This window comes from Phocoena phocoena, chromosome X (assembly GCF_963924675.1).
Source record: "Phocoena phocoena chromosome X, mPhoPho1.1, whole genome shotgun sequence".
Classification (NCBI taxonomy): domain Eukaryota; kingdom Metazoa; phylum Chordata; class Mammalia; order Artiodactyla; family Phocoenidae; genus Phocoena; species Phocoena phocoena.
Window position 1 is genome coordinate 22,133,946 of NC_089240.1, and position 12,010 is coordinate 22,145,955.

Sequence of the window (12,010 nt, forward strand, 5' to 3'; positions counted from 1 at the left end):
CTGCCTGCCAATGCAGGGGACATGGGTTCGAGCCCTGGTCTGGGATCCCACATGCCGCGGAGCAACTAAGCCCGTGCACCACAACTACTGAGCCCACGCGCCTAGAGCCCGTGCTCCGCAACAAGAGAGGCCACTGCAATGATAAGCCCACGCACCTCAACGAAGAGTGGCCCCCGCTCGCCGCAACTAGAAAAAGCCCCTGCACGGCAGTGAAGACCCAGCACAGCCAAAAATAAATAAATAAAATACATTTATTAAAAAAAAAAAGAATTAACTGATTATTTTTATTTAGTTCCTGGATTTATTTTTCTACACATCTCATATGCTAAATAGTGTGAATCACTGTTACACTGTCATAAAAATATGTCAAGGTCAATGTCTTCATATTAGAGGTTATTTTGTATCTGTATTTTGTGATACTGGAGCTTGTTCTCATGAAACATATTAAAAAACAAAATCAACAAATGCTATAAAAATCCCTCAACCCTCCCCCACAGCCACCCACTCACCATCCCGAGCCTATGGATAGAGCAATTCTTTCTCAACCACTCACATTCAGTATTCCAAACCTAGAAAAGCCCACAAAGTAATCCTCTGACTTTGGATGAGAAACATAGGAGTTTCCTAAACACTCTGCCCTCTGCTCATAGCATCTTCCCTCTCTTTTACCAGTTTCTAATTAAGTATGCAGTGTTATAGACCCACCAGTGAGCTGATCCATTAAAAGACATTTTGTTGTTAAATATTTCATTGTTATGAGCTCACACCTAAATCTAAAGAGCAATCGTGACAGAATGAAGTATTCAAAGATTTTATAGCCCATAAAACAACAAAGGAAATTACTTTTAAGGGAATTACCACCTCATGGAAGCACTGCCTTTTTGCACTTCTCTCTTTCCTACTGTTTTCCCCCCGTTTTTCTTTACACAACTGCAATACATCAGATCTGAGCTACAGAAAATTATACACTCTGAGCCACAAGTAACCAAGGGCACAAGATGATTAAAGACCCAGGATCTTACTGCCTACTTCAGTACTCCTCTTTAAGATGGCTCATTTCCAAGTCCATGATCAGTGCTGTACCACTACCACCAAGATGACTTCCGTTCTGCTTCCACTCACAGCAATTAGCAAGTAGTCTCAATGGCATTACAAAATCATTTTCTTGCCCAGTGTGTGGGTACTGGAAAACTAAAGGAAGCAAGAGGAACACACCAACAGAAAGCCAGGAACAGAGGAGTACCACTGTGAAATACCAGCAGAGCCAGGGCTCCTGGACTTGTATAAAAGTGATGCTGAGAGGGTGAGAGATGCCAATTTTGCCATCTTTACTTCTGGCTCTGCTGCTTGCCCTAAAGCATCTTTTCTCCCCTACTGAGTTTCACTGACAACAACACCCTTCCCTCAGGGTCTTAAAGCTAAAGCTGTTTGTGCAGCTGTGCTGGTAACTAAATGATTTCCCGTCATATTGCTTCCAGGGTGAACGTATTAAGTTGAATCATTGTCTCTTTAGACACAGATAGTTGAGCTCCATGTGTACTGAGATAACACGCATTAAGGAAATGTAATCAGTTGAGCTACCACTAATTTAACACTGAAGAATAACATTAAAAAAACACAAACCTTACTGCCTTGAAGGACAAAAAGAATCTCTCGTTAATTCCTTTCCTCCTTTATTTTTAAACGCTAATATTAGAGATGAAAAAAAAATTTTTTTAACATCTTTATTGGAGTATAATTGGTTTACAATGGTGTGTTAGTTTCTGCTTTATAACAAATTGAATCAGTTATACATATACATATGTTTCCATATTTCTTCCCTCTTGCGTCTCCCTCCCTCCCACCCTCCCTATCCCACCCCTCTAGGTGGTCACAAAGCACCGAGCTGATCTCCCTGTGCTAATGCGGCTGCTTCCCACTAGCTATCTATTTTATGTTTGGTAGTGTATATATGTCCATGCCAGTGTCTTGCTTTGTCACAGCTTACTCTTCCCCCTCCCCATATCCTCAAGTCCATTCTCTAGTAGGTCTGTGTCTTTATCCCTGTCTTACCCCTAGGTTCTTCATGACATTTTTTTTTCTTAAATTCCATATATATGTGTTAGCATACGGTATTTGTCTTTCTCTTTCTGAGTTACTTCACTCTGTATGACAGACTCTAGGTCCATCCACCTCATTACAAATAGCTCAATTTCGTTTCTTTTTATGGCTGAGTAATATTCCATTGTATATATGTGCCACATCTTCTTTATCCATTCATCCAATGATGGACACTTAGGTTGTTTCCATCTCCGGACTATTGTAAATAGAGCTGCAATGAACATTTTGGTACATGACTCTTTTTGAATTATGGTTTTCTCAGGGTATATGCCCAGTAGTGGGATTGCTGGGTCATATGGTAGCGCTATTTGTAGTTTTTTAAGGAACCTCCATACTGTTCTCCATAGTGTCTATACCAATTCACATCCCCACCAGCAGTGCAAGAGCGTTCCCTTTTCTCCACACCCTCTCCAGCATTCATTGTTTCTAGATTTTCTGATGATGGCCATTCTGACTGGTGTGAGATGATATCTCATTGTAGTTTTGATTTGCATTTCTCTAATGATTAATGATGTTGAGCATTCTTTCATGTGTTTGTTGGCAGTCTGTATATAGAGATGAAAATTTTGATTTCTGAAAATTATGTGACTTATTCAAGACGGCCTAACTGATTAGTGATAGTGTCAAGTCACCACACAGCTAAATTCTTAAAGCATCTCCATAATATTTGTTTCATAATAGGCATATTCAGCCTATGCTTAAACACATCCAGAGAGAGAACACTTGTTTCTTGGGCAACCAAAGCATTTTGGGCCAGTTTTAAGGATTAGAAAAATTTTTTCCTGTTCACCTGAAATTTATTTCTCTGCATGTTCCATTTCTTCATTCCCTTTGACCCTCTGGAACCAAAGAGAACAAGCCTTATTTTGCTTCCACAGGACTCACATATTTTAGCCATGCTTTCAACAACTTTATTTAGCCCCGGCCCCACCCCTCAGGCAATTTTTCTAGCTAGAGGTCCCTTCTGCATCTCCTTTTCTCTCTGCAAAGGGCTCCATATTCTTCAACTGAGGCTTCCTAGCTACCGAATATTAATCCATTAGTACAGGTGTATACTATTGATATGACTCAATTGTTGGCTGGTTTCCTATGTTTATTTTCATCATGATGATGATTATTTTGTCAGACAATTTTGACCATCTGGTTCTACTGCCCACTTGTGCAAATATATCCATAAGATAAAATGTTAGCCCCTGAATTGCTGGGTCAAAGCATTTGTGTATTATTCAGGGGAAGCTTTCGTATCTTTTTCCAGCTTCTTATCTGCCAGTTATATTTGTCCAATTTTGCTTCCACAAGACAGTTTGTAAGCTATTTGAAAACACAGCATGCTGTAGTGGAAATCAGTACTCTGAATCTCATGAACTGGGTGTGAAACAGACTTCTTGTGATTTTGACAAGGTATCTAGGGCAACATGTCTTCATTTATAAAAAGAAGGGTCATTCCATCATCGGCATTCTTTCTGCCTTCCCATCATGGCACTTCATAAATCGTACTTATGTATATTACATATTATCTTGAATTTTATAATGATCTTCTCGTGTATTTTCACTGTTTTATGCTCTCTCTTCTCTACCAGTCTGGCTTTTCAAAGACCCTTTTAAAATGTGGTAGTAGAGATAACCAACAAGGACCTACTGTATAGTACAGGGAACTATAATCAATAATCTGTAATAACCTATAAGGGAAGAGAATCTGAAAAATGAATATATAAATATTTGGGAAAATATATATATATAAGTGAATCACTGTGCTGTACACCTGAAACTAACATAACATTGTAAATCAACTACACCTCAATTTAAAAAAAAGAAAAAAAAACTGGTACTAGAAATGAACACAAAACTCACAGTCCCATCAGACCAATATAAGACAGTGAGACACCAGCTAACTTTCTCTTGAGACTATAGTTCTACTAGTGTAGCCTTATGCTGTGATATGCTGCTAGGTTTTTAGGTTTTGTTTTCCCTTTTATTTCTTGGTTTGATTTTTTTTTTTTAACTGTGTTACACTGAGCCTTTTAGAACTGAATTTTAAATTCTTTGAATTTTTGACTATCAATCCATGTTTTTCTTATCTTCTGTTGATTAATTACTATTTGAAAACCAAATTATAGGACAATACATTTTTTATCTCAGTTAAATTTCATTTGGGGCTTTGGTATACAATTCCAGTATGTTTGGTATGTTTTTAATGTTGCTTCTGCTGCCAGTTATGTTATTATTACTTATAGCTTTTTATACCTAAACGTTGTTTCACATTGTAGCGGGGGAAAAAGTTTTCCTCAGCCCTCTTAGTGTCCCTGGCTGGGGCTGAAAATTAAACTGACAAAGACAGATTAACAGGCGAAAAGCATACAAATTTATTTAATGTAAGTTTTACATCACATGGGAGCCTTCATAAGGAAATGAAGCCCTGAAGAAATGGTTAAACCTGAGCATTTTTATGCTGGGTTTGATGAAGAGTGGATAGTCATGTAGAAAAGTGATAGGTCAAAGAGTATGAGGTAAACATAGGAAGCTGGGGATACTGAGCATGGCCTGTATGGATTTTTTTCAGAGTCGCTTTGTCTTTGGAGATACAAGATACTCCTTTCCTCCAGGTATAGGGGAGGGCACCTCTTACATCAGGCTTTCAAGACCTGTTGCAGAAGAGAAGGGAGGGATGAGGTCAGAGTGACCTTCCTTTTTCTACTGTTTTCTCAAACTCCTTCCACTTAAAATATTCAATATGGTGAGGTGCCATATTTGGGGGTAGCTTGTCCTGAATCCCATCAATATGTTTCTCTGCCTTTGCAAACAAAATGTCTTGAGGCAAACAAACCTGGAACATGTCCTACAGTGTGCTGCACTGAAATTAAAATATAACACCTATCAATCCAGTAGATTTACCAAAAAAGAATGTTTTTCATAATCCACTTGGCTCCTGTTTATTACCATTTTTTCTAGCCTAGTTGTTTGCTATTAACTAATGAATAATGTATCCACCAATTATGTTGAAATTTTACAATGAACTTCCCCCTACCTATCTGCTTTTCCTGTTCTGAAAATCAGAATATGTATCTCCTTGACCCTCATGCATAACTTCCATTGTCTCACTTTTCAAAAAAATGTTTACTGTGTATCTATGATCTTATTTAATGTACTTTCATTATCTTAGAGCATAATTTACTGAAAGATAAGGTTTGATCTCATTTAATTCAGGTAGTTGCTATTCTACTTTTACTATCTTTTGACTTTTATTGATTTTGAGTTTGTATGAATTATTTGTCATAAATTTCAGAAATTGAATGTGATGTTAATTATTAGAAAGTAGAAAATCAGTACTAAATAAAAGTAAATACAAAAGGTTACCTTTTGTGGGCAAGTGCTCTTCAAAGAGAGCAGTTGAAGATGAATTACTAAGCTTCTTATTATATTAGGGTTCAAATAGTCATTAGCTATTATTTCAGATAAGTGTAGAAATGCTTGATGGTTTAGGACAATCTTTCTTCATTCTTAGTTATCTTAATCACTATGAGTGGTTACAGTAAGAGCAGCCAAATCCTCTAAATTTCTAAAGTATATTCCACAAATGCCTTTACATTAAGATAATCTACGAAGTGGTTTTGCATTCAAATATATTTGGGAAACGCTTTGCTGTATATCCCAGTGTAGGAAATTCATATTTCACTTTAGCATGTTCACTTCTAAGAAGTATTGTTGAACCTAGAATCCCAAAGTGGTAACGAAATCCCTTGCCTTTGTTGCTCCGTATATTTAACACGAGGTGGAACAACATTCTGGGTAGTACTGCAGAAAGCTAAATTTCATGTAGAGAGCTAAATTACATTCATATGTAAATGTGAAGCTACATTTCATGTAGAGTCAGGCTTCGACTCCTACTTCTCTGGGTTCTTCCATCATATTTCCAGGGACTTCTGAATATTTATATTTCTTAATTTTCACCACTCTATTTTTATTATTTATCATCTTTATTGGGTACACAAGTGCAGTGAACAAGATACTATCTTCTTTGATTTGTGTATCTTTCTAATCAATTATTTTTTTAACATATTTACCCAGGCACTGAGTGACAAACTAAACATAATCACCAGGTTTTTGTTTGTTTGTAAATAAAGTTCTTCCTACTGGATAATTTTATTTATACTTAACAATTGTTTCTTTCATTTGTTCTAATGGTGCTCATCATTTTTAACTTTCAATTAAAACTTATTTGATTATTCTAGTACATAATTATATAAAAACACTGTTTCCTGAAATCAGCTTCACATAGTATAATACTTTCTCCAATATCATTGCAGTTAACTTGTGTCTCATACAAGACAAAAATAAAATAGAATAGAGTGGTGATTAATAGTTCGTGTTCAGCAGGCAGCTTATCCGAGATTCCAATTCTGTCTCTGATGTGACTTAACTTCTGTTTTCTCATTTGTTAAATGAAATAATAGTTTCTTTCTCAAAGAGCTGCTACAGAACTTGAAATTAGATAACAAAACACACAAAATATCAGAGTTCCAAGAAAGTGGTAAGCACTTCACTTAGTGTAATTTAAATATGAAGAAACGTGCAGTTTTTGAATGTACGGTTCAATGAATTCTGGTAAATGTATACACCCATATGACACACACCCCTATCAAGACATAGAGCATTTTCATCATCTCAAAAATTTCTCGAGTAACTCTTTCCAGTCTATCCCCACTCTCTCCCTCCAAAACCACTGTTCTCACTTCTGTCACTATATATCAGTTGTGCCTATTCTAGAACTTCATATAAATTGAAGCATACAGTAAGTGCTTTTATTTGACTGCCTTCTTTTGCTCAAAATAATCTTTTAAAAATTCATCCATATTGTTGTATCAGTAATTTATTCCTTTTAATTACTGAACTGCTACCATATGTTTTTGTCATTCATTAGCATTAATAATACTTCCCCCCTAAAATGTATGTAAGAATATGCAAGGTATCATCAATCCTTAGAAATATAGTTTAAAAAAAATCACATATGTGTGTGTTCTGTTTTTTTCTGTTTTGTATATATCTCTGAGTTCAAACATAAATCCACAGTAGCTATTTTTTTAATTGTCTTTTTTTCTTATGATATTATTTAGAATTGTAATCAAAAACTTGTTTTAGCCTCTCATTCATCTTAGACTTCTCTTTTGTTGGAATTTCTAGCCATTCCACTATTTTCTCTGAGTTTTGAAGTGTTCCTGAAGTTTGACCGTATTGAAATATGCTCAGTTTCATCTTTCTTTACTCTTATCAATCCCCAAACCTCATGTAATATTCCTCCAAGATTCAGTCCATGTCTGTATCACCAATTAGACTTCGTTGTTTGGAATTAAGTTAGAGTTGCAGCTTCCATAATTCTCAGCATTGCTTTGTAATAACTGCAATTTGCTGTCGAGGTTACGCCATATTTTCTACCATTAAGAACTTTCACACATCTTTAAATTTTTGGCATTCAGTTTAAGTTTCCGAAATACAGCGTGCTTTTCCTGGATTTATATTTTAGTGGCCAAACAAGAATATTCTACCAACAAGTATATTTAAATTATTTCAGTTTAAATAGTGTTTAAATAATGTTATTTTAAAGAGTGTTTAGTGATTTGTTTAATGGAAACAATTAATATATTTTAGACTGAATTTCTTTGAAGGCAATACTACATCTTATTCATGTTCATATTCTAAGGCTTTAGCAGGCAGTTACCAGGGTACAATAAATCTTTATTGATTAGCTGATGCAAACAGTGCCTATTAGAATTAATATCATTAAATTAAATTAAAAAGAGATTGTTCAAATCTCCTTTATCCTCTTCACATTCTCCATAATCCTAAATGAGAATATACTATAAATGATGAAGACATTTTTGAGAGCTCAGGATCAGAATTGGAAAAACTTGGATGGAATACTGAAAGAGCCACTGACTGGCTTTGTGTCCTGGACAAACTACTTCATCTCCCTGCACTTCAAGTATTGGTATTATTATTATTATTTAGTTTGTGTTTTAGCTGCTTTTTTATTGGGGTATAAGTGATACACAATATATATTAGTTTCCAGTGTACAACATAATGATTCAATATTTAGATACGCTGTGAAATGATCACCACAATAAGTCTAGTTTACATCCATCATCATATATAGTTAAAGAATTTTTTTTCTTGTGATGAGAACTTTTAAGATTTACTCTTTTAGCAACTTTTACATACGCAATACAGTATGTTAACTATAGTCACCATGCTGTACATTTCGTCCCTGGACTTATTACTTCTTTTAAATAAACTGCAGATCATCATAATAGCTTTTCATAAAGTTATTATGTGGGTTTAATAAGATAATTCATGTACTGTGTGTTGACCTGGCAAACAAGTGTTCTACATATGTAATTTATTATTATCACTATTACCACTATTGTCGTTATATTTAAAAGAGATCTGAATAAGAGTAACGTCTGGTTGTTTGCATAGATAATTTTTGGATTCAGGAGTAAAGTTTATAAAGACCTAAACCTATGCAGACAGATGTCCTGATTGTTAAACACTGGGTCCTGTAAACACATTGAATTCTTGTCTTGAAACTTAAATATCTGTTGGGAACTGAGCTCCATAGGACTCCTGATTCTTACCTATCAGTCTGAAATGTCAGACCCAGCTGGGTTGGAATAATATATAGCTTGAGACAGTTGTGAATCACTTTAACATTCTAGCAAAAAGGTAAGACAGTTACATGTCTCTTAAAACTTCAAGATGACAAAATCTTACTGCTGCTATATCCCCATACAGTGAAAAACATAGCTGTTATCAAGTTGCATGAAATTAAAAAAAAAACTATAAATTGATCCTTATGGCAAATATAGGCTTTATAATGTAAAAAACAAATATATCTAGGCCTGCATTGGAATTCTGTCTTAGAATTTTTCTATTTATCACTACATGTACAGATACAGGTAGAGCAATTAAGACCATCTTCTACTTCATTCATGATAGTAACAAAGAAGAAGAAAATAAAATTTGTAACAAGGAGATAAAAAATTATTGAAAATCTATTTAAACTAAAAACTTGTTTCTTTTTTTATGTAAAATAGATAGCTAGTAGGAAGCAGCCACATAGCACAGGGAGATCAGCTTGGTGCTTTGTGACCACCTAGAGGAGTGGGATAGGGAGGGTGGGAGGGAGGGAGATGCAAGAGGGAAGAGATATGGGAACATATGTATATGTATAACTGATTCACTTCGTTATAAAGCAGAAGCTAACACACCATTGTAAAGCAATTATACTCCAATAAAGATGTAAAAAAAACAAAAACTTGTTTCTTTTTTTAAAAGGAAGACCATGGAATTAATTATACACAGTTACACTTTACATTCCATTAGGAGAAATTATGTGTTGAAAAGAAGCTGCATGGATATAGTTCCTGCTCTGTGAATTGACAGTAGATATCTTAAGCTGTTATGTCTTTCTTATAGCAGAGAACAAATACCAAGTATGCCATGGAAACCCCTCATATACATATGTAACAAGATGTAGAGATCCTTTGAGCTTGTGAGACTTCCAAAGACTTCAAAATAAAGCCCAATTAACTGCATATTGGACATTAGGTGGTAACACAAGCTTCATATATTGAGACTTGGGAGAGAAAAGTGATAATCTGTATCATTTTAAGCAAATCTCAAGATATAAGTTAATCAAGAAAAGTCATTGGTCAAAAGTGCCATAATTTCCAAAGGAGGTGGGAGAAGCTGGTTAAGGGCAGACAGCAAGGATTCCTTTTATACAGAATAGGCATCCAAAGCACATTTCACAATTAAATAAGAGGGATTAATGAAGAAAACCAAAAGTTAGTGAGGTCAAATTTTAAAAATTATATCAAATTTAGGTGGGATCTGAAACACACACACACACACACACACACACACACACACACACACGTTTCCTGGCTACCCCAGATCATGGCAAACCTCGTCCTCTCCAGTTCCATCCCACCCAAACCTTGGACTCCACTCTCCACTTCAGGGTTTGTAGAACTCCAACCTGGAGATTCAGCTTCATCGCTCAGTTTGGAGCCAATCTTGCCTGAGGGTGTAAGAGTTTCCTCTGAAGCGCATGAAGTTTGGGGTGAGTTTTACTGTCCTCGAAGCAGTGTTGTATGATTCCTGAGACACACCATACTGACCAAACTCCAGCTGTCAAACTCTCACCTTACTTTATTGGTTCATTTATCAGGACTTTTGTCATAGTTTTGGGTCAGGGGATGATATGCTCATTTCCCTGGGATTTTTGAAGTGAACTTTTAAAATAAAGAAATTATTTCAAGAGGAAGTTGGACCCTGCTTTGTGACACCTCCACTTACTTGTCTGGAGTCCTGACTCAACATTAAATCAACCTTGCTTTTAGTATGGGTTGTTGTCTGACCCTTGAATGCAGATTTCTATTTTCTATCTCTTTTCCAGTAACAGGATTCACATTCTTATAATCTTCCCAGTTGTCTCATCTTTCAAAGAACAGACCCTCCTTTACTTCCTAAGGCCAAGAAATTGTGAACCTCCATCAGCCCAGTATCAGGCACTTTTGACCTAACAATTGAAATTACTTCCCGTCTTAGTTATCTTGGGGAAATGCCTATGGTATGGTTGGCTATTTTTAAAATTTCCTTTCTATCAGTGCATTTCTGAACCTGTGTATGTGTGTCCGTATGGATGTCTGTGGTTTACTCTGCTTCTGATTCTTTGAGGTTCCTGTATCTATTAGTTTATACTTTCCCAAATCTGTGAATGTTTTGGTATCATTTCCTGAATTTTTTTCTCTCTTACCCTGCCTTCCTCTTTTCTCTGGGTATCCAATTATATATATTCTAGACTTTTTAATATCATACAGTTCACTAAGGTATACTGCTCACTTATTCAGTCTTCCCCCCCCCCCATCTGTGCTTCATTTTGAATAATTTTTATCGCTATGTCTTCATCTCCCTTGATCTTTTCTTGTGCAGGTCTATTATGCTGTAATTCAATCTAGTGAAATTTTTGCTTTAAGTGTTGTAATTTTTATTTCTGAAAATTTGAGTCTTTTTTACGTCATCCATTTACCTCCTCATTATGTTCCTTAAAATTCCTGAACATATTTATAACAGTAGTAGAGATGTAGCAAAAGACAATTAGCTTACCAAGTTGATTTAATATAGATGGAATTTGGAAACCAGTAGAGAGTTTATGAAATAATCTAGGAGAGAATAATGTCTTGTAGTACAAGGAGGAGTAGGAGAGAAAAGAAGGGAGTAGTATGAAGAGAGACAAGGAAAGTAGATTCTATATGAGTAGATAATTAATAGTGTGAAGATCAAAGGAGAAGAAAAACTCACCACTGATTCTCAAGTTTTAAACCTGAGTAATAGCAAAAAGGCTGATTATCTATCTATCTATCTATCTATCTATCTATCTATCTATCTATCTATCTATTTATCTATGTAGGAAAGCCAAGAGGAGAAGTAACTGTAGTAGGAAAGATAATGAGTTTTAACATTTGGAACGCTGTTCAAGAAGCAGGAACATAAAATAAGCCTTTGGAAACTTGAGTCAAAAGAGAGAACCTTTGGTTACACTATATTTAGCGTTCAAGAAAAACTGCAGAATACACAAACCAATTTTTTTATGAATGGGATATAGTATGTTTGTAGACATTTTGGATCAAAATCTGTGTATAAAAATAATGACAGAAACAGATGATTTTATATAATTTTCTAAAAGCTTCCTGAAATTGGAATTAATGACTAAACGGTAACAATCTCAAAAAAGACAAAAAGGTTTGAGTAAGACGACGACATGCTTATTTGGTTTCCAATTGTGTAAAAGTTAATTATTTGACAGCTGGGTCTATTTTCAAACACACAGAGTTTATTCTTTCCTCCCAG